This window comes from Dama dama, chromosome X (genome assembly GCF_033118175.1).
Source record: "Dama dama isolate Ldn47 chromosome X, ASM3311817v1, whole genome shotgun sequence".
NCBI lineage: Eukaryota > Metazoa > Chordata > Mammalia > Artiodactyla > Cervidae > Dama > Dama dama.
Window position 1 is genome coordinate 100,404,098 of NC_083714.1, and position 25,763 is coordinate 100,429,860.

A 25,763-nucleotide genomic window follows, 5' to 3' on the forward strand; every position below is an offset into this window, starting at 1 on the left:
CATGCATTTGTGCGAATATCCGTGCGCTGCCACACAATCCAGACTGAGCGAGAGCTAAACAAGACCGAAACGCCGTCAGCATGCACAGCCAGCGACTGCGCCAAACCTCGCCACTAACCAGGGCAGCTATTCGACCCCTTCGGGAAAAGCAATACAACTCGGAGAAAAACTGTATGCTCTAGAAAGCCGCGAACGGCAACATGCCTCTCGTCCTCAGGTCCAGCTCTGCCATCTCACTCCTGTAACAGCCAGCCAGCCAACTGGAACTGGGCCAGAGACGAAGCAGGGCGGGACTCGCGGGACTTCCGGCGCCTATGCGCGCCCCGGAAGAGCTCATTCCGGCGACCTCGCGGTGACCAATCAATGCCCAGAACGCTTCCTGACGCTAGACCCCAAAATGGCAGCCCAGCACGCTCCGTAGCCGTCCCCCCTTGGATGTAACCATGTAGAAGCGAAGGGGTGGAATTGGAAAAGAGACGAGGACAGCTGCAGCTTAATTCCGGTGTCTACTCGGACTCAGATGCAGCGGGAAGACGGAATGGAGCGAATGGGGATGGAGCCAGTGGTGCCATGGGTGCCTCCGCTAGGAACTCTGGTCGATGCCCGACGCGGTTTAAAGGTACTCTCTTAATTGTCATACGCCTTCTACATGGTACCTTCCAGAGTGGGTGGTCCTCAGTGCCACATCCCTGGACCGAACTGTTTCATGTGGCGCGCCCCTTGGTGGTGAGCCTGGGGAACAGCCGATGTAGATGCCGGTGGACCGTTAGAGGGTGGATGATCCTCCAAGGGTGGAAGGGCAACGTGAGGATGAAAACCCCGCGGATTGCCGCAATCTTGGACTCAGAAAAATGTCTCCATAAACTGAAGATTACTTCTGTGTAGTGGCCACTATCATAACAGGAAGCATGGAAAGCATTTTCTGTGTGCTGGGCATTGTGCTTGTTTGTGCTTTCCTGTTTAATACAGAATAGGTTTCAATGGGGAAAGCCAGCCACAGGCCCCCAGCGGGCAGGGCAGAGAAAGCTTCGGACTGGGATCTGAAGGTCTGGGGTGGGGAAGGCCTCTGTCGTTGACTCCGAGTAATATGTGAGATGGACAACAGGACATTCCATTCTGTTCGGAAAGGGGTCAACTCTGAGGGGAGCCAAGGATAGTGCATAGGTGAGATAAAGACCATGGCTTTGTCACCATCTTGTCATCCCTGAATATGTTTTCTAGCAGAATCCTCAGCCTGTCTAGCTATGCCTCTCTCAACAAGTTTAAATTTGCTTATTCATTCCGACTTTCATCCATCCTCTCCACAGTTTCTGTCAATCACAACAATGTGTGTTAGGAAAGAGAAAATCAACCTTGGCTTCATGGAACTTACATTGTGTTGGGGTCATACAGCCCCAAAAGATAAGTAATTTATCGGGTGTTCATAACTGCTGTGGTTAACATTAAAGCGGGATAGTGAAATAGAGAGAGGGGATGATATCTAGAAAGAGTGGCCAGGGAAGTTCCTTCTAAGATTGTGACATTTGAGCAAAAGCCTAGAGGAGATGCTTGTCTGGGAGAAAAGTGTCCCAGACAGATTTAAGGCCAGTGGAAAATCTGGGGAGTGGAAGTCAGTGTAGTGTGTATGAAAAGAATGTGGAGAGCTATGTGACTGTCACAGCATGATGGAGGGAGAGCCAGGAGATCCGATGAGAGTGGTGATGAGGGGCGGGTCCCCTAGGGCCTTCTGTCCATAGGGGGGACTATGACTTGAGCCCAGGAGGGTTCTTGCCAGAGAAGCCCCCAGGGTTCTTTCAGAGGCCCAGATCACTCAATGATTGTTGAGGAATTCTAGATTCATCCCGGGAAAACCATAGACCCTCTGCAGTTGAACATACCTTTCCTAGAATCCCCTACACTCAAGTGGAATCCCCCCTACTGCTCCCAGTGGACATCCGTGTTGATTGATGATACCCTCAGGAGAGACAGAGGAAGGACCCTCACGGTATGAGTGAGGTCACAGTCAGTTTCATAAAGGCAAACAGGGAGGATGTAATAGGCACAGAGATGGCAGGGAGAAAGACAATGATAGAACATTGGACAGGGACAGAGAGACCATTTCTGGCAGCAAAGGATCCCCAATTAACACCCACCTATGGGCCCCCAGCCCTGCTACTGGATGAGGTACTATCTCTACAGGAGAAAAGAAGCTGCTCCCCTTCCCTGCACCCCCCCACCAGGGACTGTCTCTAGGAAATGACTCAGCTGCCCATGGCCTGGGTCTTAATCTTGCTCCCTTGGCACACATCAGGGTCCTCTGCCCTGATCAAGACATGGAGATGATCCAGTCATGGGGAGGCTCATGCTGTACACAGGGTCCCTCACAAGGTGTCCAGCCCTGACTGCCCTCCTGCTGACCTCTGTGCCAATGAATGCTTTAGTGGGGGAAAGAGAGGCAGGGATCGCTGCATTTGTGGTGGAGCCTCATGCAACTTGGTGAATGTGAGGTTTCTCCCACCTGCTTGGAGGCTCACCTCTGTATTTTCTACCACCACGTCCCCCGGGAAAGTGCGGATTACATTCAATACATTAGGTAAGCAGCTGGGCATGTGATGGGGAGACACAGAGGCATATCGTGACAGTGAGACAGTCACGGGGTCCTTGTGGCCCTGTGCCAATGCCCCCTTCCCCCACTACATGGCCAGGGTTCTGCTGAGTCTTCCCTGCCTCCTCCAAGGAACCCAAGCCTGCATCCAGTTCCTCCTGTCCTCATGAGCCGAGACCTTCCATCTGCACTGAGCCTTGGGCTCCCATCTACCAATGGTGGCCACTTTGTCATGGGTTAGGCAGATTGTCTGAGTGAGTGTGTGTACACAGATTTTTCACAGGGCCCCTATCAAGGGTGGTAGTCTTGTCAGGAAGTATTGTTCTTCCCAGTATTATTACTGTGGGCTCCTGTGTACTGCACATGACTTGCCCTCCCTGAGGATGGGGCTACAAGATTTTATCTCTGTAGGGAGGCATGGTAGAAATCATAGCAAATGTGATATCATAGGTCTACTTCTAAGACCCATGAGAGTGGGGTCCATCCAGCCTTCCGCCTAAGACCACTCTCATATGCAGATACATGAACAACTCAGAGACCCAACCCTCTGGACAAAACCCTCCCAAATAGTTCAGAGACTTCATGTCTGGGACACAGATCCATGAACATTTCAGAGAGCACTCATCCTGGACAGCACCCCAAAACACCTCAAATATGTCACACCTAAGGACACAGACCCTAACCATCTTAGGCAATTCCAACTCTCAGTTCAATTCAGTCATTCAGTAGTGTCCAACTCTTTGAGAGCCCATGGACTGCAGCATTCCAGGCCTCCCTGTTCATCACCAACTCCCGGAGTTTATGCAAACTCATATCCATTGAGTCGGTGATGTCATCCAACTATCTCATCCTCTGTTGTCCACTTCTCCTCCTGCCTTCAATCTTTCCCAGCATCAGGGTCTTTTCAAAACGGTCAGTTCTTCGCATCAGGTGGCCGAAGTATTGGAGTTTCAGTTTCAGCATCAGTCCTTCCAATGAATATTCAGGACTGATTTCCTTTAGGATGGACTTGTTGGATCTCCTTGCAGTCTAAGGGACTCTCAAGAGTCTTCTCCAACACCACAGTTTGAAAGCATCAATTCTTCGGCACTCAACTTTCTTTATAGTCCAGCTCTCACATCCATAGATGACTACTGGGAAAACCATAGCCTTGACTAGATGGACCTTTGCTGGCAAAGTAATGTCTCTGCTTTTTAATATGCAGTCTAGGTTGGTCGTAATTTTTCTTCCAAGGAGCAAGCATATTTTAATTTCATGGCTGCAGTCACCATCTACAGTGACTTTGGAGCCCCCCAAAATAAAGTCTGTCACTGTTTCCCCATCTGTTTGCCATGAAGTGATGGGACCAGATACCATGATCTTAGTTTTCTGAATGTTGAGTTTTAAGGCAACTTTCCCACTCTCCTCTTTCACTTTGTTCAAAGGATCCTTTAGTTCGTCTTCAGTTTCTCCCATAAGGGTGGTATCATCTGCATATCTGAGGTTATTGATATTTCTCCTGGCAATCTTGATTCCAGCTTGTGTTTCATCTAGCCCAGAGTGTCTCATGATATACTCTGCATCAAAGTTAAATAAGCAGGGTGACAATATACAGCCTTGAGTTACGTCTTTTCCTATTGGGAACCAGTCTGTTGTTCCATGTCCACTTCTGGCTGTTGCTTGCTGACCTGCATACCCATTTCTCAAGAGGCACATCAGGTGATCTGGTATTCCCATCTCTTTCAGAATTTTCCAGAGTTTGTTGTGGTCCACACAGTCAAAGGCTTTGGCATAGTCATTAAAGCAGAAGGAAATGTTTTTCTGGAACTCTTTTGCTTTTTATATGATCCAGCGGATGTTGGCAATTTGATCTCTGGTTCCTCTGCCTTTTCTAAATCTACCTTGAACATCTGGCCACTGGTAAATTCAGATCCTTAAGACAAACAGCATTACTCACCGCCAGTACTACAAGTGTTAAGTTGTAACCACTGTGGTTGCTGACCTAAAGTGCATTCTGAAGGAATTTACGGTGAAAAACAGTATGAGGCACTCTGTGCTTTGGACAGGTTTGCCTTTATTTATTTACCGATACCTCAGGAAAAGTTTCAGTGACCCTAGATTCTTGCATCTTCCCCACACAGAAAAGCATGAAAATAATGAACTTGTGACATCTGATCTCTGTGTTTCACAGCACTCTTTAACCAATGTGCACGCCTGACTGCGTGTACTTCCTAGGCAACAATCATACTGACTTCTCCGCTACCTCCTCCAAGCAGTTTCCTCAGAGCTAACGGAGAAGCTGTGTCCTGGGTTGTAGTTCCCAGAAGACTCCAAATCCAACTTAAACTCACAACTCGCCTGGTATATGCTTTTCTTTAAGTAGACACTACTCTAGCTCACAGCTCTCCTTTAGCTCAGAGGCTTCACCCCTCTCCCCCAGAGCCTACAGCCTGCACCCTGGGACACAAAGCCCCACATCTTTCCCTCTGGGGTGCTGTGTTGGCATTTGGACTGAGTCTCTGTTCAGTCAACCCCAAGGGAGAGAGGCCTCCAGTCCTGCAGTCCCTGCAGTCTGCATTCACCAGCATGTCATCCTGAGGAAGGCAGATTCATCCCAGGGGTGGGGATTGCCTGAGAGCTGAGGGGTTCTGAAATCGATTTCCCATGTCTGGGTCCTCAGAATGGACTAAACCCACCCTGGTCACCTCCAGTTGTGGTGACTTGATATCCTGCCCCACGGGACGTTCAGAGTGAATCCCAGATCCACAGAAAGAGTCCAAGGGACCTTGTTCTCTCTGTCATGTCTCAGCACACACTGTGGGCTACTGAATTCTGGAGATAGGAAAGGTCTTCCCCTCACTGTGCCTATGACAGCTCCCGTACATCCCTCTAGTCATCTGTCATTTTCCAGAGTTCCTCCCCTGGTGACAGTTGCCACAAATCCTCTCTATCCCCAAATCCCCACCCTCTCCCCTCACCTTCCACCAGGCCTCCCTCCCACTCCAGGAGCCTCTTTAGCCCCTCTCTAGCCCTGCTCACAGGGCCTCAGTTACATCCTCACCCCATCTGTGGCCTCTCACCCAGCACCCTCACTGCCTCAGACGATCCCCTGTGGACCTTGCCTGCTCCCTGCATTCTGCAGGACACCTCTCTACTGCCCACACACAGGTGTCTGTCTTAATGTCCTGCTGAGGGCTGAACTGAAAATCTCTCTAGGATCCAGAGAAAGTTCAGACCCAGTCCAGGCATTCAAGGCACTTCCCTCAGGGCTGGGGGAAAAGGTAGGGCATCTCTGAGAGAAAGAGCTGGACTCAAGGTCCTGCAGGGGTGACAGGGTTTTCTTCAAGTGAGATGACACCTTAGAAGTGGTTAGGACACTGCAACTCAGATGACTGATTATCTAAAACTCAGAGGTGCGCCCACGGATGCCAGCTGACTCCTAGAGTGACCTCACTAAAGCACCCACTGACTGGGGAAGCGTCTCCAGCCTGTTTACTGGGCAGTGAACACTCCTGGACACTGGGTTCCACTGGTCCTCCAGTGCTCAGGCCCAAGACCCCCACTGTGAACTCTTGCCCATCAACCTCAGCACCTGACTGTGTGAGCCCCGGTCTGATCTGGGGTCTCTGTCCCTGTACCCCGTGAGAGCCTGAGCCTGTGTTTTCCACGTGGGCTCCCCAGAGTGGTCTGGGATTCCTTGCCTCCAAATCCCCACAACCAATCACTGCTGCTTGTGTATTCAAATCTGCACGGTGTTGGCATGACCAAAATGGGCCTGGAGTGTCCTCCTGGACATCTGAGAAAGGGGACTCCCCTCGGTCCAGGTTTGAGGCCTGGGTCGCCAGGGTAGCATCTTCCCCATGTGTGTCAAAGGCTGCGGTTGGTCACCCTGGGCAGTGGTGGACAGTTTGTCCTTCCATCCACAGTACTTGCATTGTTACCAAATGGAACCCTCTCCCCTGTAGTACCTTCTACTTCCTGTGGTTGTGCTTCCCATCTCTGCAGCCACAATGGTGTGTTTGTCTCATACCTCACCCTCCAACACCCCCAGGAGGTGAGACCCCCATGGGGAGCCATTTTTCACTGAGTCTTGTTGGTCCTGGGTGGGATCCGACTATTTGCATTTCTAACAGTGCTCAGCCTCCCTCCTACACAACTCTGGTTTCATTTGCTGTTATTTTCTCCCTTTCTGAGGGCTGTCTTTTCACCTTGCTTAGGGTTCCTTCATTGTGCAAAAGCATTTAAGTTAATTTGATCCCTTTTGTTTATTTGTGTTTTTATTTCCATTACTCTGGGAGGTGGGCCATAGAGGATCTTGCTATGATTTAAGTCAGAGAGTGTTTTGCCTGTGGTTTCCTCTTAAGAGTTTTATAGTTTTTGGTCTTACATTTAGATCTTTAATCCATTTGGAGTTTATTTTGGTGTGTGGTGTTAGAAAGTGTTCCAGTTTCATTCTTTTACATGTAGTTGAGCATTTTCCCCAGCATCACTTGTTGAAGAGATTTGTTTACGCCATTGTATATGAACTTGGGTTTCCTTTTCTCTTCATCCTCACCAACATTTCTTACTTGTCTTGTTGATAATAGCTACTTGACAGGTATGAGGAAGTACTTCAGTGAGGTCTTGATTTTCTAATCCCTGATGAGGAGATGTTGAGCATATCTTCATATGTCTATTAGCCATCTGTATCTCTTCTTTGCAGAAATGTCTATTCACTGCTATTCCTGTTGGGGATCGACTGCTGATGGGTACACGGAACCTTTTTGTGGTGCTGGCGGTGTTCCACACCTGCACTGTGGTGGTGGTTGCAGCACTGTGTGACAGTGCTAAAAGTCACTGCCCTGGGAGTGATGGGTGTGATTTGTGTTACGTAATTATACCTCAGTAAAGCAGTTTAGGAAGGTAATGCAGATGTCCAAGTGAGACATGTGGGAAAAGATATGCCATTGCTTTGTAACAACGAGGAGTGCCCCTGCTCCTTCCACGTTCTGGGTCCGGCCTCCTCCACGAGTGCTAGATGCTCCCTCCAGAAACAGTCGCTGTGCACGTCAGGACAGAATCCCCAGTGAGCACACATGTCGAGTGTGTCTCTGTTCTTACGTACAGGTGCCCTTTGTGTGACCACAAGTCAATAGCTCTGGACAGGCTCCCAGAACCCACCCTGCATCCTAAATTCCACTTAGTTGTTTTCCCATTCTTCTCAAATCACTTGGACCCAGCTTCCGTTTCCCTGGTAACGGATGTCAGCCCTTAGCTCCAACCTCTGGTCACGGGAATACCTGTAGCCTGGGTGTGAGGCCCCCTGCCTGAGCTCAGCAACCCAGGAGGGATGCTCAGCAGAGCAGTAACCAAGACAACAGAACTCCATCCATTCTCCTTCTGCCACCAGGACTGAGGTGGGTTCCCTCCCCTCCATCTGCCTGAGTGTCTGGTAAGGAAGGGGACTTGGGGACATGACACACCACTGAGTCCTTGAAATTGTTCTAAATATGGCTGTGAATAAATATGTAAAAAATCCCTCAAAAGGAAAGTTCCCTCAGAAGGCAATTTGTAATTACAAATTTTTTAAAAATTTCATTGTAGCAAACATGGCTTATCAGTTCAGGATTCTATTTAAAACCAGGACAGGTGAAGCATCATGTGATTGTGCGTCTCAATCTTAACAGTGCATCAAATCTCCCCTGCAGAGGCTTTAGAACAGCTGATGCTGGCAGCACATCCCGGGAGAGTCTGAAGTAGTAGGGTTGGTATGTGGCCCTGGTGTGAGCATTATCTGAAAATGTTCTCTTAAGAAAGCCGAGCTTGCAGCTGTGGAAACAGAACCCATTCTTACTGGAAGAAATCGAACATCAAAAACTTCCAAGTCTCTACAAGCAAAGCAGGCTTTCATCATGGCCCGCTATGCTTGACAGACACCTTAGGCTGAGGAAAGGGACAACTTGCCCAAATAAATACTTGTTTGAAAACTGACCTGGTGCTTGCTCTGCTGGGTGTTCCTGAATCCAAAGTTTTACAGTTAAAACCCTCTGTTGTTAGTGAAACTCAGTATATTTTAGTTCTTGTCAGGATCCCTTGTGCCTAGTTAGTTGAATACATTTCTGAAACACTGTAGAGATTACTGCATTTGACAGATCAAAAGAGTGCTTCAAAAAAAGAGTAAAGATGGCTGAGAATTGTAGCTATTGATGTTGATGTAGAAGGATCGGCTGTCAGCATATCTGCTGCCTTGGCTCAGTTGCCGTTTTAAACTGTTTCCTGTGTTAACAAATTAACTCCCATGCTCAGATGAAGACCAAATAAGAACAGGACGTTTATTGGGAAAAATACAGTTAAGCAATCCCTTGTTTGATGCACACCCTTTAAGACCCACCTCCCGAAACGTTCAACTTTAGGAATCTCTTCTGGATATTCCTTGGCATGTTCCCCAATGATGGGCTTACACTGCTGTGTCCTGACTCACCGTCCTGTTAAAGACAAGGCTTTCATCCTCTCAGATGGATTACAGTGGCCAGGTTCTCTTGGAGATCCAAAAGAGGGTGATGGCCTGTGCTCAGGACACCTTCAGAGCGTGTCTGTAGGAACAGAGCCTCTGAGAGGAATGGATCCCCACCTGTGGCAACAGGAATATCTCGGGTCTGCCTTTTCCAGAGCAGCTCCAGGGGAGTCATGGCTTGGTGAAGATCACACCCAGCAGCATGTCCGAGATTGTGGTTGAAGGAACTGGGTGGATGGCCATGCCCATCCATGTGACACCCCAGGGAACATTGGCCTGGGGCTACTAGCAGGTCTGCAGGGCTTATGGGACATCTGAGTGCAGATGGCCTATACGTCTCAGCCTGTGGGGGAAGTGGGGCCCCGTTGGGACGTCTTAGGTAGATCTGGTGATAGAAAAGCCATCAGCATACAGAGGGATAACAGATGAAAACAAGTCAGATGGGTAAAAGCTGTGGGGGGTGATGTAGTCACCCAAGGATTATGTGTAGAATGAAAGAGCACAGGGCAGAGGTGGGAAACCAGAGGAAAGCAAAACCAAAATTTAGGAGGGGGTTAAAGTAAATGGACAGACAAGGAGTCTTAGAAGTAATGGACTGAGAGGGAGGAGGAAAGCCAGGATGCGCTTCTGTCAGAGACTCTGACCAAGGAAAGTGTTTTTGAAGACAGAATGTGTCTGTGGCCAAGACACCACCGGGTACTACGGTTTGGCCCACGGAGCTCTTGGGATGTGTTAGCAAGGGGATGTTCTGTGGATGGGTACTCAGAGGAGGAATCAAGAGATTAACCAGATAAGGATGCTCCTGGAGTCTGTACTTTCAAGAAGCATGGCTTGAAAGGAATCAAAGACGCAGCGTATTGGAAGTAGAGGTCTGTGTGCTTGCAGGGTATGCTATTTTCTGTTCTCCAAACCAAAGAGACCAGGATGCCAGTTCCAAAGGAATCATCAGGACTGTTGACTAGAAGACAGAATGGAGAATTGGAATGATCTTCACAGGTGAGTATTCACGTTGCAGTCAAGGAGAGTGGTGGTTTCAAAGCAGCATTGGAGTTCCAGGAAGACCTTCCTCTCCCTCTGGGCCCCACTCTGCCTCTGCAACCCATGGTCACAGGAAGAGCCAGGGTGGTGGTGGGGGGCATGGGTTGCTGAGATCACAGTCTCAGTGTATGCTCCTCAGAATCCACGGACACTTTAGTGTATTTGTTCTCCCTGGCTGATCTGATCTTCCTCATGAGTGTTCACCCTTCATACTGGTTAGTAACCAGAAAACTCCTACTGACGTTGCTTGTAACTTGGAAAGTGTGGTTGCATGCAACCAACTGAATGTCCATAGATAGAAATGCTCAGTCTATTCTGGTGAAAATGCTCTCTACTTCTTTCAGCCATGGAGCAGGGGTATGTGTCACTTACAAGGCTTGCGGTAATGTGGGAGGGGTAGTCTATAACACAGCATACCTTTGTTCCTCACAGTGGCCTCAGTGGTCCCTGAGGGAAAGATGACTTCCTCTCCTGGCTCCAGCTGTTGATGCTCACCTGCACGGCCCGTGGGTGGGGGTGGTGAAACTTGCATTTCTGTCTCCGTCCTCTTGCTGTGGATCCAGTGCTCCCTGGCTGACTGAGCCTCAGCCACTCTGCTGGCATCTGCAGACCCCTCTGAATCTGGGTCTCATCGTCCAGCCCATCCCTGAGCAGGGATGTCCACTCTTCAGCCTCAGCTGCAAGGTCTCCTAGCCCATTGCCTGCTTAGGTTTCGTCTGGATTCAGTCCCTTTCCACATGTCTCCCTCAGTTGATTCAGAGCCCTCCCTTGGATCTCACCTGCAGCAAAGCAGGCATGAAGATCAGCTCCAGAAAATGATATTCCTAAACGACAGCCACCCATCTGCCCAAAGACAACATTGGGTCATTGAGCAGTGTGCCCCCTGTGAGTCCCAAGTGGGAATGGGGTGGAATCCTCCTTTCCCTGGTCTTCCTCTTCATTTCTTGTCACACCTCCCTTGTCTGAGCCCTCTCACCTCTGCCTGCCACTGCCTCTGTGGGCCATTCCCCACTGTGACTGGGATGCTGTTTTCTTTGGCTTGTCTTTCTTTTTTTTTTTTTTTTTCACTTTTTTTTTAATTTTTATTTTTATTTATTTATTTTTTTTATTAGTTGGAGGCTAATTATTTCACAACATTTCAGTGGGTTTTGTCATACATTGATATGAATCAGCCATAGATTTACGCGTATTCCCCATTCCGATCCCCCCTCCCACCTCCCTCTCCACCCGATTCCTCTGGGCCTTCCCAGTGCACCAGGCCTGAGCACTTGTCTCATGCATCCCACCTGGGCTGGTGATCTGTTTCACCATAGATAGTATACATGCTGTTCTTTTGAAATATCCCACCCTCACCTTCTCCCACAGAGTTCAAAAGTCTGTTTTGTATTTCTGTGTCTCTTTTTCTGTTTTGCATATAGGGTTATCATTACCATCTTTCTAAATTCCATATATATGTGTTAGTATGCTGTAATGTTCTTTATCTTTCTGGCTTACTTCACTCTGTATAAGGGGCTCCAGCTTCATCCATCTCATTAGGACTGGTTCAAATGAATTCTTTTTAATGGTTGAGTAATATTCCATGGTGTATATGTACCACAGCTTCCTTATCCATTCATCTGCTGATGGGCATCTAGGTTGCTTCCATGTCCTGGCTATTATAAACAGTGCTGTGATGAACATTGGGGTGCATATGTCTCTTTCAGATCTGGTTTCCTCAGTGTGTATGCCCAGAAGTGGGATTGCTGGGTCATATGGCAGTTCTCTTTCCAGTTTTTTAAGAAATCTCCACACTGTTTTCCATAGCGGTTGTACTAGTTTGCATTCCCACCAACAGTGTAAGAGGGTTCCCTTTTCTCCACACCCTCTCCAGCATTTATTGCTTGTAGACTTTTGGATAGCAGCCATCCTGACTGGCGTGTAATGGTACCTCATTGTGGTTTTGATTTGCATTTCTCTAATAATGAGTGATGTTGAGCATCTTTTCATGTGTTTGTTAGCCATCTGTATGTCTTCTTTGGAGAAATGTCTGTTTAGTTCTTTGGCCCATTTTTTGATTGGGTCATTTATTTTTCTGGAATTGAGCTGCAGGAGTTGCTTGTATATTTTTGAGATTAATCCTTTGTCTGTTTCTTCATTTGCTATTATTTTCTCCCAATCTGAGGGCTGTCTTTTCACCTTACTTATAGTTTCCTTTGTAGTGCAAAAGCTTTTAAGTTTCATTAGGTCCCATTTGTTTAGTTTTGCTTTTATTTCCAATATTCTGGGAGGTGGGTCATAGAGGATCTTGCTGTGATTTATGTCGGAGAGTGTTTTGCCTATGTTCTCCTCTAGGAGTTTTATACTTTCTGGTCTTACATTTAGATCTTTAATCCATTTTGAGTTTATTTTTGTGTATGGTGTTAGAAAGTGCTCTAGTTTCATTCTTTTACAAGTGGTTGACCAGTTTTCCCAGCACCACTTGTTAAAGAGGTTGTCTTTTTTCCATTGTATATCCTTGCCTCCTTTGTCAAAGATAAGGTGTCCATAGGTTCGTGGATTTATCTCTGGGCTTTCTATTCTGTTCCATTGATCTATATTTCTGTCTTTGTGCCAGTACCATACTGTCTTGATGACTGTGGCTTTGTAGTAGAGTCTGAAGTCAGGCAGGTTGATTCCTCCAGTTCCATTCTTCTTTCTCAACTTTACTTTGGCTATTTGAGGTTTTTTGTATTTCCATACAAATTGTGAAATTCTTTGATCTAGTTCTGTGAAAAATACCGTTGGTTGCTTGATAGGGATTGCATTGAATCTGTAGATAGCTTGGGGTAGAATAGCCATTTTGACAATACTGATTCTTCCAATCCATGAGCATGGTATGTTTCTCCATCTGTTTGTGTCCTCTTTGATTTCTTTCATCAGTGTTTTATAGTTTTCTATGTATAGGTCCTTTGTTTCTGTAGGTAGATATACTCCTAAGTATTTTATTCTTTTTGTTGCAATGGTGAATGGTATTGTTTCCTTAATTTGTCTTTCTGTTTTTTCATTGTTAGTATATAGGAATGCAAGGGATTTCTGTGTGTTAATTTTATATCCTACAACTTTACTATATTCATTGATTAGATCTAGTAATTTTCTGGTAGAGTCTTTAGGGTTTTCTATGTAGAGGATCATGTCATCTGCAAAAAGTGAGAGTTTCACTTCTTCTTTTCCTATCTGGATTCCTTTTACTTCTTTTTCTGCTCTGATTGCTGTGGCCAAAACTTCCAACACTATGTTGAATAGTAGTGGTGAGAGTGGGCACCCTTGTCTTGTTCCTGATTTCAGGGGAAATGCTTTCAATTTTTCACCATTGAGGGTGATGCTTGCTGTGGGTTTGTCATATATAGCTTTTATTATGTTGAGGTATGTTCCTTCTATTCCTGCTTTTTGCAGAGTTTTAATCATAAATGAGTGTTGAATTTTGTCAAAGGCTTTCTCTGCATCTATTGAGATAATTATATGGTTTTTATCTTTCAATTTGTTAGTGTGGTGTATTACATTGATTGATTTGCGGATATTAAAGAATCCTTGCATTCCTGGGATAAAGCCCACTTGGTCATGGTGTATGATTTTTTTTAATATGTTGTTGGATTCTGTTTGCTAGAATTTTGTTAAGGATTTTTGCATCTATGTTCATCAGTGATATTGGCCTGTAGTTTTCTTTTTTTGTGGCATCTTTGTCTGGTTTTGGAATTAGGGTGATGGTGGCCTCATAGAATGAGTTTGGAAGCTTACCTTCATCTGCAATTTTCTGGAAGAGTTTGAGTAAGATAGGTGTTAGCTCTTCTCTAAATTTTTGGTAGAATTCAGCTGTGAAGCCATCTGGTCCTGGGCTTTTGTTTGCTGGAAGATTTTTGATTACAGTTTCGATTTCCTTGCTTGTGATGGGTCTGTTAAGATCTTCTATTTCTTCCTGGTTCAGTTTTGGAAAGTTATACTTTTCTAAGAATTTGTCCATTTCATCCAAGTTGTCCATTTTATTGGCATAGAGCTGCTGGTAGTAGTCTCTTATGATCCTTTGTATTTCAGTGTTGTCTGTTGTGATCTCTCCATTTTCATTTCTAATTTTGTTAATTTGGTTCTTCTCTCTTTGTTTCTTAATGAGTCTTGCTAATGGTTTGTCAATTTTGTTTATTTTTTCAAAAAACCAGCTTTTAGCTTTGTTGATTTTTGCTATGGTCTCTTTAGTTTCTTTTGCATTTATTTCTGCCCTAATTTTTAAGATTTCTTTCCTTCTGCTAACCCTGGGGTTCTTCATTTCTTCCTTCTCTAATTGCTTTAGGTGTAGAGTTAGGTTATTTATTTGGCTTTTTTCTTGTTTCTTGATGTAAGCCTGTAATGCTATGAACCTTCCCCTTAGCACTGCTTTTACAGTGTCCCATAGGTTTTGGGTTGTTGTGTTTTCATTTTCATTCATTTCTATACACATTTTGATTTCTTTTTTGATTTCTTCTATGATTTGTTGGTTATTCAGAAGCGTGTTATTTAGCCTCCATATGTTTGAAGTTTTAACAATTTTTTTCCTGTAATTGAGATCTAATCTTACTGCACTGTGGTCAGAAAAGATGACTGGAATGATTTCAATTTTTTTGAATTTTCCAAGACCAGATTTATGGCCCAGGATGTGATCTATTCTGGAGAAGGTTCCGTGTGCACTTGAGAAAAAGGTGAAGTTGATTGTTTTGGGGTGAAATGTCCTATAGATATCAATTAGGTCTAGCTGGTCCATTGTGTCATTTAAGGTTTGTGTTTCCTTGTTAATTTTCTGTTTAGTTGATCTATCCATAGTTGTGAGTGGGGTATTAAAGTCTCCCACTATGATTGTGTTGCTATTAATTTCCTCTTTCATACTCGTTAGTGTTTGCCGTACATATTGCGGTGCTCCTATGTTGGGTGTGTATATATTTATAATTGTTATATCTTCTTCTTCGATTGATCCTTTGATCATTATGTAGTGTCCTTCTTTGTTTCTTTTCACATCCTTTATTTGAAAGTCTATTTTATCTGATATGAGTATTGTGACTCCTGCTTTCTTTTGGTCTCCGTTTGCATGAAATATTTTTTTCCAGCCCTTCACTTTTAGTCTGTATGTGTCTCTTGCTTTGAGGTGGGTCTCTTGTAGACAGCATATATAGGGGTCTTGTTTTTGTATCCATTCAGCCAATCTTTGTCTTTTGGTTGGGACATTCAACCCATTTACATTTAGGGTAATTATTGATAGGTGTGGTCCCGTTGCCATTTACTTTGTTGTTTTGGGTTCACGTTTATACAACCTTTCTGCATTTCCTGTCTAGAGAAGATCCTTTAGCATTTGTTGAACAGCTGGTTTGGTGGTGCTGAATTCTCTCAGCTTTTGCTTATCTGTAAAGGTTTTGAATTCTCCTTCATATCTGAATGAGATCCTTGCTGGATACAGTAATCTAGGTTGTAGGTTATTCTCTTTCATTATTTTCAGTACGTCCTGCCATTCCCTTCTGGCCTGGAGGGTTTCTATTGATAGATCAGCTGTTATCCTTATGGGAATCCCTTTGTGTGTTATTTGTTGTTTCTCCCTTGCTGCTTTTAATATTTGTTCTTTGTGTTTGATCTTTGTTAATTTGATTAATATGTGTCTTGGGGTGTTTTGCCTTGGGTTTATCCTGTTTGGGACTCTCTGGGCTTCTTGGACTTGGGTGGCTATTTCCGTCCCCATTTTAGGGAAGTTTTCAGCTATTATCTCCTCGAGTATTTTCTCATGGCCTTTCTTTTTGTCTTCTTCTTCTGGAACTCCTATGATTCGAATGTTGGGGTGTTTCACATTGTCCCAGATGTCCCTGAGGTTGTCCTCATTTCTTTTGATCCTTTTTTCTTTTTTCCTCTCTGCTTCATTTATTTCCACCATTTTATCTTCTACCTCACTTATTCTATCTTCTGCTTCCATTATTCTACTCTTGGTTCCCTCCAAAGTGTTTTTGATCTCATTCATTGCATTATTCATTTTTAATTGACTCTTTTTTATTTCTTCTAGGTCTTTATTAAACATTTCTTGTATCTTTTCAATCTTTGTTTCCAGGCTATTTATCTGTAACTCCATTTTGTTTTCAATATTTTGGATCATTTTTATTATCATTATTCTAAATTCTTTTTCAGGTAGATTCCCTATCTCCTCCTCTTTTGTTTGACTTGGTGGGCATTTTTCATGTTCCTTTACCTGTTGGGTATTTCTTTGCCTTTTCATCTTGTTTAGATTGCTGTGTCTGGAGTGGACTTTCTGTATTCTGGAGGTCTGTGGTTCCTTTTTATTGTGGAGGATTAACCCAGTGGGTGGGGTTAGACGATTGGCTTGTCAAGGTTTCCTGGTTAGGGAAGCTTGCGTCAGTGTTCTGGTGCGTGGAACTTGATTTCTTCTCTTTGGAGAGCAATGGAGTGCCCAGTAATGAGTTTTGAGATGGGTCTATGTGTTAGGTGTGACCTTGGGCAGCCTGTACGTTGATGTTCAGGGCTATGTTCCTGCGTTGCTGGAGAATTTGTGTGGTATGTCTTGCTCTAAAACTTATTGGCTCCTGGGTGGTGGTTGGTTTCAGTTTAGGTATGGAGGCTTTTGGACAGTCACTTATTACTTAAAGTTCCATGTAGTCAGGAGTTTTCTGGTGTTCTCGGGTTTTGGGCTTAAGTCTCCTGCCTCTGGATTTCAGTTTTATTCTTCCTGTAGTCTCAGGACTTCTCCAACTATACAGCACTGAAAAGAAAACTTCTAGGTTAATGGCTAAAAGATTCTCCCCCGTTAGGGACACCCAGAGAGGTTCACAGAGTTACATGAAGAAGAGGAGAGGGAGGAGGGAGATAGAGATGAGCAGGAGGAGAAAAAGGGGGACTCAAGAGGAGAGAGACAGATCTACGCAGCTGTCTGTTCCCAGAGTGTTCTCCGTAGCCCAGTCACCTACAAAGATTCACAGAATTGGATTGGGAAGAGAAGGGGAAAGGAGGAAATAGAGGTGTTCTGAGGTAGAAAACAGAGAGTCAAGATTGGGAGAGAATAATCTTCGGTTTAAAAATAGGGCTTCTCTTTTTTTTTTTTTTTTTTTTGGTAAGGTTATAGTGTATTGAAAATGAAAATTAAGGAGTAGTAGAGGAGTATTAGAGGACTTTAAAAGAAATAAGAGAAAAAGAAAAATAGAAAATAGAAGAGAAAAAGGAAAGAAAAAAAAAGAAGAAAGAAAAAAAGGAAAAAAAAAATTTTTTTTCCCTAATTAAAAAAATCTTAAAAATCTATGGAAGTGAAAGTTAAGGAGTAATGGTGGAGTAATAGGGGATTTTAAAGGAAAATAAAAGAGAAAAAATAAAAAAAGAAAAAATAATAAAAAAGAAAAAAGAAAAAAAAAGAGAAAAAAGTAAAATTATATCTAGGAGTTTCTCTGGAGCTGTTGTGGTCAGTGTGGGTTCGGCTCAGTTTCAGATAGCGGCTCAGTTTCAGATAGCTCCTCATTCCAGCTTACACTTCTCGATATCTACAGGCCCCTTCCGGTGTAGTCTGTGTTTTCTAGAGGGATTTTAATCTGTTGCACCAGTCCCTTCTGAGGCGGTTCCCTTTGTTTATTTGGCTTCTGTTTGCCGGTCTCTTCAGAGCCTCATTTCCGCCCTGACACAGGCGGACGGAGGTGGACTCTTTTTAAGGTAGCTAGTTCCGTCGCTCTGCGGGGAGGGGCTGGCGCTGCGGGGAGGGGCTGGCATTGTGGGGAGGGGCTGGCGCTGCCGGGAGGGGCTGACGCTGCCGGGAGGGGCTGACGCTGCTTTCTCCGTCTGCGCTGCTCAGGCTCCGGGCTGTTCTATATGGAGCGCGCCCCGCGCTGCGCGAGGTTCCAGCCCTCGGGTGTTCCACGAAAGCGCGGAACGAAGAGCTGCGCCTGCTCTCTGTGCCTTCCCCGTCAGAGCGGTCCAGGCAACCAGGGGCTTGGTGGGCGCACTCTCCCCAGGTGTGGCGCGCCCACTCCCTTCCGCGGACCCAGTCTCAGTTTCCGCTGGCGCCAGTCGGGTGCCTGCGCCTTCTGCCCTCCGCGTCCCCAGCCCCAGTCCCCGCCCGCGCCGGTCGGGTGCCTGCGCCCTGTGTCTCGCCGCGACCTTCCCCTCCCCCCTGCCTCCTGCCTCCGGCGGGGCTGGACCGGTCCGCAGCCTGCGAGCTCTTCTCTGGATTTTCTCGGTCTCTTTGTTCTGCGAACTGCCGGCAGTGTGGTTGGGCCGGTTAATTTACTCTCTCTCTTTTGGTCTCCCACAGTTCAAGTTGGCAACTCACAGAAGCTCCCTCCGATTGTCCTCAGGGCACTCAGGCCCGGACCCTACCCCAAGCAATGCCGCCTAAGATTCTCTTCCCGGGACGGATCTCTGTCCTTAGCTCTTTTGTCTCACTTTTTATCTTTTATATTTTGTCCTACCTCCTTTCGAAGACAATGGGCTGCTTTTCTGGGCGCCTGATGACCTCAGCTAGTGATCAGAAGTTGTTTTGCAAAGTTTGCTCTGCATTCAGTTATTCTTTTGATGAATTTGTAGGAGAGAAAGTGGTCTCCCCGTCCTACTCCTCCGCCATCTTGGCTCGCTCCCTTTGGCTTGTCTTTCATTTGACCCAAGACTTCCCATACAATATCCTGGACAAAGGGAGCATAGGGTAGAATGTGTACCTTGTCAAGTACAGTTAGGATACTTTGGTGTCACATAAGCCCCACACCCCTGAAATATAAAAACAGGGATAAAGAACACAAGAGTCAAAGATGCCAGAGATGTTGGCTAAGATGAGCACTGAAGAGTGTCTGTGGGATCAGGAAGAATGGATATGAATGATGGGCTTGGCAAGGCCAGTTACAGTGGAGTGACTGGGACAAAAGCTTCATGGAAGGGGCCTGAGTAAAGAATATCTCAGCAGACTTTGAAGCACTTTTGTTTTGAAGGACAACCGGTGATGTGCCAGTAGCTGCAGAAGAGGGTGGTAGAAGAGGATGGGTTCCCCCCTGTGTTGTGGAATGCTGTGATGTAGAGGGAGCAGGTGCTGGTTCAGGCGAGAGGGGTGATAACTGCAGGTTGGATGTCCCTGGGAAGGTGCAAGGCATGGGATCCCGGGCAGAGGTGAGGGGCTGGGTGCAGTCAGGAGCACTCGGGCAGATGGGCAGCAGACTGCCAGGGCAGAAACATGCACTTTGGGATTGGGAGACTTGAGAAATCCCACGGGATTGCTTCTTTCTTCTCCACGAATTATTGGCGGGTGGGGCTGGTAGTCATTAGGATGGAGGAAGGTTACTACTGTGTAGTGTAGTAGTGTAGGTAGGTGAGAGTGAAAATGAACAGCAGTTCTACTCTGGCCACGGGTTTAAGATAAAACACTTGTGTAAAGTTTGTAAAGTTGTGTGCTCAACGCTCAGGTGCTCAGACACAGGCAGGGAGTGAGTAGTCAGGAGTGTGCAAGGAGCACAGGAGGTGTGTTTGTGGGGGACAACTTCCAGCCCTGGCTCAGCGGATCCGATCGGGGCGGGGCCTGGCGGATGGTAATGGAAGGACGTGTGGTAGTGGAGGTGAGGGTTTCCAGGATATTCTGGTATCAGTACACTGGCACTAGAGCTAGGGAGCTGGAGGACAGGACATCATGTTGAGGGTGATGAGAGGGAAGAAGGCTAGAAACAGCAGACCATGCGGGGCGAGGTCTTTCCTGATTCCCGGGGCCGGGGGCGGGGGCGGGGAGACGGTGGGCAGGGGGATGCTCGGGTAGGGAGGAGGGGAACATCGACGAGGACGGAGAGTCTCCAGGGTGACCGTGGGAGCCTCGTGGGCACTGAGGACGGATCAGAAGAGTGAGGGCTGAGAGAACAGTGAGTATACCACAGGAGGAACATGTTCACAGGGCTGGGGTGGGCGGAAGGGGAAATACAGGGGACTTGTACGTGTTCCGCACTTGTGAGGCTTCGGCAGTGGGCGACAGGACCCGGACATACACGGTCAGGTTCTTCAGTGAAGACTTTGAAACCGGGTCCAGGAGAAAACTTCCAACCAACCCCTGCCAGGACACTGGCACGGGCCTCAGTGGGTTCTTCCGCGCATGCCCAGAACCAGCCAATGGGGGCGCAGTACCGCCCACCAAGCTCCTGATTTCTGAGACTCCCTGACTTCCTGCCTGTGTTACCTCGGTTCCACGAGCCTCTGGAGTCCGCGGTCCACGGGTGGTTTGGCCTGGCCCCTTCCAGAGCTTGCCTTCCTTTCTCTGGTCCTCATGGGAATCCCCCTTAACTTCCGCATCCACGGTGTCCAGTCCTCCGCGAAAACCCAAGTAAAACGTTGGGTTTTCTTCTGGGCTTGTGGCGTTTTGGTTTCTCTGGTCGGCAGGTGGCAGTGTTGCTCCAACTGTCACCATCCCGTTTCTCCCCCGCCCTTTGTGATTCAAAAAAATGCCAGGAAACCTTTTGCCAGAAGAAGGACTCCATTGTTTTCTCTGCTTGATCAGGTTGGCTGCTTCAAACTGCATCTGAGCCCTTCAGAGAGCCCCTTGTGAAAACTTTGAACAAGGCCATTGACACTGAAAATTACAATAAAATAATATAAACTGATATATTGAATAATGGTGGAGAGAGTGAGCTCCCTTGTCCGTCTTCTGATCCTAGAGGAAATGTAGTATTTAAATAGAACTTTATTATGACAGTGAGTTTCGACTTGAAAATGTTTAAGTGACGTGGAAATGAAAGTTGCTCAGTCCTGTCAGATTCTTTAAGACCCCTTGGACAATAGAAGGGGAAAGACTAGAGCTCTCTTCAAGAAAATTAGAGATACCAAGGGAACATTTCATGCAAAGATGGACTCGATAAAGGACAGGAATGGTAGGGCCTTAACAGAAGCAGAAGATGTTAAGAAGAGGCGGCAAGACTACACAGAAGAACTGTGCAAAAATGATCTTCACGACCTAGATAATCATGGTGTGATCACTCACCTAGAGTCAGACATCCTGCAATGTGAAGTCAAGTGGGCCTTAGGAAGCATCACTATGAACAAAGCTAGTGGAGGTGATGGAATGCCAGTTGAGCTATTTCAAACCCTGAAAGACGATGCTGTGAAAGTGCTGCACTCAATATGCCAGCAAATTTGGAAAACTCACCAGTGGCCACAGAGCTGGAAAAGGTCAGTTTTTATTCCAATCTCAAAGAAAGGCAAGGCCTAAGAATGCTCAAACTACTGCACAATTGCACTCATCTCAGACGCTAGTAAAGTGATGCTTAAAATTCTCCAAGCCAGGCTTCAGCATTACGTGAACCGTGAACTTCCAGATGTTCAAGCTGGTTTTAAAAAAGGCAGAGGAACCAGAGATCAAATTGCCAAAATCTGCTGGATATTTGAAAAAGCAAGTGTTCCAAAAAAAATCTATTTCTGCTTTATTGACGATGCCAAAGCCTTTGACTGTGTGGATCACAATAAACTGTGGAAAATTCTGAAAGAGGTAGGACTACCAGGCCACCTGACCTGCCTCTTGAGAAACATGTATGCAGTTCAGGAATCAACAGTTAGAACTGGACATGGAACAATAGACTGCTTCCAAATAGGAAAAGGAGTACGTCAAGGCTGTATATTTTCACCTTGCTTATTTAACTTATAGGCAGAGTACATCATGAGAAACGCTGGGCTGGATGAAGCATAAACTGGAATCAAGATTGCCGGGAGAAATATCACTAATCTCAGATATGCAGATGACGCCACCCTTATGGCAGAAAGTGAAGAAGAACAAAAGAGCCTCTTGATGAAAGTGAAAGAGGAGAGTGAACAACTTGGCTTAAAGCTCAACCTTCAGAAAACTAAGATCATGGCATCTGGGCCCATCACTTCATGGCAAATAGATGGGGAAACAGAAGAAACTGTGGCTTACTTTATTTTCTGGGGCTCCAAAATGACTGCCGTTGGTGATTGCAGCCATGCAATTGAAAGATGCTTACTCCTTGGAAGGAGAGTTATGACCAACCTAGACTGCATGTTAAAAAACAGGGATATTACATTGTCAACAAAGGTCCGTCTAGTCAAGGCTATGGTTTTTCCAGTGGTCATGTATGGATGTGAGAGTTGGACTATAAAGAAAGCTGAGCACCAAAGAATTGATGCTTTTGAACTGTGGTGTTGGAGAAGACTCTTGAGAGTCCCTTGGACTGCAAGGAGATCCAACCAGTCCATCTTAAAGGGGATGAGTCCTGCGTGTTCATTGGAAGGACTGATGTTGTAGCTGAAACTCCAGTATTTTGGCCACCTGATGCGAAGAGCTGGCTCACTGGAAAAGGCCCTGATGCTGGGAAAGATTGAGGGCAGGAGGAGAAGGGGACGACAGAGCATAAGATGGTTGGATGGCATCACCAACTCGATGGACATGGGTTTGGGTGCACTCCGGGAGTTGGTGATGGACAGGGAGGCCTGGCATGCTATGGTTCCTGGGGTTGCAAAGAGTCAGACACGACTGAATGACTGAGCTGAACTAGCCTGTGTAGGCTGCCCGGCTCCACTGCCCATGGGATTTTCCATTCAAGAATATTGGAATGGGTTGCCATTTCCTTCTCCAGCAGATCTTCCAAACCCAGGGATTGAACCTGGGTGTCCTGCATTGCAGGCTGACTCCTTACTATCTGAGCCTCCTACAATAATTACATGACAGGGACAAGTGGCAAGCTAAGATCCTGCTGGCTCATTGATGCTGGACACCACCCAGAAGCAGGTGGTATTACTACCCTCATTTTTGCCTTTGGGAACTGTAACCCACAGAAGAAGAGTCAGCTGTCCAGGTTCTCTGGGTTCCTCCAAGAGTGTCCCTCCATTCAGGTCTCAAGTCTGTCAGATTGTAGTCTGCACACTGGTTTGCAGGATGCTTTCCTATCCCCAATAGGAGAAGGAAATAAAATAATGGGAATGAGGGTAAAGTCAAAGTGTAGTCGCTCAGCCCTGTCTGACTCTTTGAGAAGCCCTGGACTGTAGCCCGCCAGGCTCCTCTGTCCATGGGGATTCTCTAGGCAAGAAGAGTGGAGTGGGTTGCCTTTCCCTACTCCAGCGGATCTTCCCAACCCAGGTATTGACCCTGGGTCTCACAGGGATTGTACCGAGGTCTCCCGCATTGCTGGCAGATTCTTTACCATTGGAGCCGCCAGGGAAGCCCAAATGAATGTAAAATAGCCTGGAAACTTTAAAAAATGTATAATAACATGGTTATTACAATAAGATGCTAAATGAAGACGGAGAGGACCACATAGAAAATGACTCATCGACTGTATCAGTATTGTGACACAACAGAACTATAAACTAATGCACCTAGAACAAATCAGGTACTTTTCATTGAGTCTACAGACACATATTGAGAACAGACTGCTGGTCATTTCTTGGTTGATACTGCAAATACTGGTGTGAGGAAAACACAGCAAAAGATATAGCACCTGTCCTTAGACAGTTCTATTATATTTTCTCTTCAGGTAGGGGAATCAGAGATGAGAAATTTAGCTCTGGGGACTAGCTGAGAACACACACTGACAGACAGCAGAATTCATGTTCACTTCTGAAGACTCTCACGGGCACTTGCTGGCTACACAACATTGGGCTCTGAGTGTGGGAAGGAAAAGTAGTTTTCATCAGTCCCATCTCCTGCAATGAAAAGGGAAGCTGTCTGTTATTAGGGGAAAGATGTTTGTGAATCACAGGTATGAGAAAGGTCTTATATTCAGAATACATAAGGAATTTTAAAATTGCAAAGGCCAAAATATAGTGAAGGAGGACAGATCCTTTTGTCAGGGATTCAGGTGTGGAAGGAGAAACCAGAAAGGGTCAGCACCTGGGCATTTTCAGGGTGATGGACGTGGCCTGTTCCTGGTTATGGTAGTGATCACTGGGATTTGCCATCTGTCAGATCTCAGAGAGCTTCACACCCAAAGACAAGGAGTCCAGAACTTCCCTGGTCGTCCAGTGGTTAAGAATGTGTCTGCCATATAAAATTAACAGACAGAAATTCCTTGCATTCCTATACACTAGCAATGAAAAATCAGAGAAATTAAGGAAACAATTCCATTCACCATCGCAACAAAAACAATAAAATACTTAGCAATAAATTTAGCTAAGAAACAAAAGACCTGGATACAGGAGACTATTAAAATAAAACTGATGAAAGACATCAAAGATAGCACAAATAGGGAAATGTACCATGGTATTGGAGTGAAGGATCAATATAGTGAAAATGACTCTACTACCCAAAGCAATCTATAGATTCATCACAATTCTGATCGAACTACCAATTGTATTTTTCACAGAACTAAAACAAATAATTTCACAGTTTGTCTGGAAACACCAAAGACCCAGAATGCTCAAAGCAATCTTGAGAGAGAGGAATGGAACTGGAGGAATCCACCTTCCTGACTCAGACTATACTACAAAGCCAGAGTCATCAAGATGGTATGGTACTGGCACAAAGACAGAAATATAGATCAGTGGGACAAAACAGAAATTTCAACGATAAATCCCTACATCTATGAACAACTTATCTTTGACAAATAGGCATTCATATCAATGTATGACAAAACCCACTGAAATGTTGTGAAGTGATTGGCCTCCAACTAATACAAAAATAAAAATAAAAAAACAAATATACAATAGATGAAACACAGTCTCTTCAACACGTGATCCTGGGAAAACTGGTCAACTACGTGTAACAGAATGAAACTGGAACACTTTCCAACACCATACGCAAAAAGAAACTCAAAACGGATTAAAGACCTAAGTGTAAGACCAGAAACTACAAAGCTCTTAAGAGGAAAACATAGGCAGAAGACTCTCTGACATAAATCACAGCAAAATCCTTTAGGATCCACCTCCCAGAGTAACGGAAATAAAAACAAAAGTAAACAAATGGGACCTAATTAAACTTAAAAGATCTTGAACAACAAAGGAAACTATAAGCAAGGTGAAAAGACAGCGCTCAGGACAGGAGAAAAAAATAGCAAATGAAACAACTGACAAAGAATGACCCTCCAAAATATACAAGCAGCTCATGTGGCTCAATACCAAAACAATGAACAATCCAAAAAAAGGAGGCAAGTGACCTAAGCAGACATTCCTCCAAAGACATAGAGATCGCTAATAAACACATGAAAAGATGCTCAGTATAGAGATTATTAGAAAAATGCAAATCAAAACCACAATGATGTATCATCGAACGCTGGTCAGAATGGCCATCATCAAAATGTCTACAAACAATAAATGCTGGACAGGGTGGGGAGACAAGGGAACCTTCTGCCACGGTTGGTGGGAATGCAAACTGGTATAGCCACTATGGAGAACAGTGTGCAGATTCCTTAAAAAACTGGGAATAGAACTGCCATGTGACCCACTGCTGGGCATACACCCCAAGGAAACCAGATTTGCTTGTTTGTTTCTTTGTTTTCCACTTATTTTTATTAGTTGGAGGCTAATTACTTTACAATATTGTAGTGGTTTTTGCCATACATTGACATGAGTCAGCCATGGATTTGCGTGTGTTCCGCATCCTGATCCCCCCTCCCACCTCCCTCCCCATCCCATCCCTCTGGGTCATCCCAGTGCACCAGCCCTGAGCACTTGTCTCATGCATCCAACCTGGGCTGGCGATCTGTTTCACACTTGATAATATACATGTTTCAATGCTATTCTCTCAGA

At 45.7% G+C, this 25,763-nt stretch overlaps 1 long non-coding RNA gene across 2 annotated transcripts in view; it reads left to right on the forward strand.

Annotated features, from left to right (window-relative positions):
- The first annotated feature begins 220 nt into the window (after positions 1-220).
- LOC133052510 (uncharacterized) overlaps positions 221-25,763 on the forward strand; it is a 58,114-nt gene continuing 32,571 nt past the window's right edge. Inside the window, exons 1-2 of one of the 2 annotated variants that reach the window (XR_009692061.1) lie at positions 221-619; positions 9,942-10,052. This is a non-coding gene — a long non-coding RNA (uncharacterized LOC133052510). The remainder of the gene's footprint in view (positions 620-9,941; positions 10,053-25,763) is intronic. The other variant, XR_009692062.1, reaches the window with a different exon arrangement.